Source organism: Priapulus caudatus, unplaced genomic scaffold (genome assembly GCF_000485595.1).
Source record: "Priapulus caudatus unplaced genomic scaffold, Priapulus_caudatus-5.0.1 Scaffold61, whole genome shotgun sequence".
In the NCBI taxonomy this organism is placed as follows: domain Eukaryota; kingdom Metazoa; phylum Priapulida; class Priapulimorpha; order Priapulimorphida; family Priapulidae; genus Priapulus; species Priapulus caudatus.
In genome coordinates, this window is record NW_014577122.1 from 88,638 (window position 1) to 90,216 (window position 1,579).

At 50.9% G+C, this 1,579-nt stretch overlaps 1 long non-coding RNA gene across 2 annotated transcripts in view; it reads left to right on the top strand.

Moving 5' to 3' along the window:
• LOC106821159 overlaps window positions 1-621 on the top strand; it is a 32,880-nt gene extending 32,259 nt beyond the window's left edge. For both annotated transcript variants that reach the window (XR_001395700.1, XR_001395701.1), the window contains exon 3: window positions 265-621. This is a non-coding gene — a long non-coding RNA (uncharacterized LOC106821159). The remainder of the gene's footprint in view (window positions 1-264) is intronic.
• Window positions 622-1,579: the final 958 nt, after the last annotated feature.

The following is a 1,579-nucleotide window of genomic DNA, read 5'->3' on the forward strand; positions in this document are numbered from 1 at the left end:
GTGTGTGTGTGTGTGTGTGTGTGTGTGTGTGTGTGTGTGTGTGTGTGTGTGTGTGTGTGTGTGTGTGTGTGTGTGTGTGTGTGTGTGTGTGTGTGTGTGTGTGTGTGTGTGTGTGTGTGTGTGTGTGTGTGTGTGTGTGTGTGCGTGTGTGTGTGAAAACGCGGGGTGAGAGTTCTTCGGGGAGAAAATATTCAAATCATGGACGCGGCGTCCCATTGTTGCTGAAGCGAGATTTAATAACGAGAAGATATGTTTGCGTTTCAGATTAGCGTGCCGTAAGTGAATGACGTGAGTCGGCAGCTTAAACTTCCGTCCGGCTGCAACGATGTCACCACGACGTGCGTCACCTATCAGTGTCAACGCGTCACCTATTAGTGACAGGGCTGAGTGACAGTGGGACAGTCAACCCCGTCAGCTGCTGTTAGAGGATGACAATCGGTGTCGGTGATCGGTAAAATGCGACAAAGGCGCGACACGAGCGCCAAGGTTTGTCACCGCGTGAATTCATGTCACGCGCGCGTGAGGACCACCCCGAGCGATTACGCGCCGTGACGTCACGCCGACACGGTCCGGGGACGCCGATTGTCGCAGCAGGGCGTTATTGCCTTGTACACACGTGTGCACGTGAGTGTGCGTGCGTGTGTGCGTACGCGCTTGCGTGCGTGCTTATGCATGCGAGCTTACGTGTGTGCGTGAATGCATTTGTGTGCGTGAATGCGTGTGTGTGCGTGAATGCATGTGTGTGCGTGAATGCATGTGTGTGCGTGTGTGAATGTGAATACGTGTCTGTGTGTGAGGATCTACGTGTGCATGTACGCGCGCGTGCCTATAAGCGCACGCGTGCGTGTGTATGCGCATGTGCGTACACGCGAGTACGTGCTTACGTGCGCACGTGTGCGTGTATTTGTGCACGTGTGCATGTGCGTGTACGCGCGTGTGCCTATAAGCGCATGCGTGCGTGTGTATGCGCATGTGCGTACACGCGAGTACGTGCTTACGTGCGCACGTGTGCGTGTATTTAATGGAGTGACGTGGCGGTAAGGCCGAGCTTGTCATGGTCGTGAGAATTAAACATCGTCACCATTAGATGGTCCGTTACTCGTCCACACGCGCCCTGAAGATTGAAGACACGTAGCTTATTTGATGTTCATGCTGTAATTTGAGGACATTTATGATATCTCATCGACGCGAATAATTAAATACTTTATAAGTTATAAATGAGAAAATATCCAAGCACGTTTATCACAGCAATTTTTTAGAAGTCATGGTTGGTTTCTCCTCTCCCTTTCTCTTTCGCTCGCTTGCACGCGCCCTTTCCCTCTCATTTGTACCCATTCTGTCTTTCCTCCCTTCTCGTTCGGGCTCTCTGTCCTTCTTTTCTCTCCTTCTATCTCTCTCTCTCTCTCTCTCTCTTTCAACCTTTCCCGCTCTCTCTCTCTCTCTCTCTCTTTTTCCACCTTTCTCGCACGCTCCCTCTCTCTCTTGCTATATCTCGCTTATACCAAAGCACATATTTTGTCAGCGATCAAGATAGTACCTCCAGTACCGTTATAAAGCAAGCGCCGTATGTATAGTCATT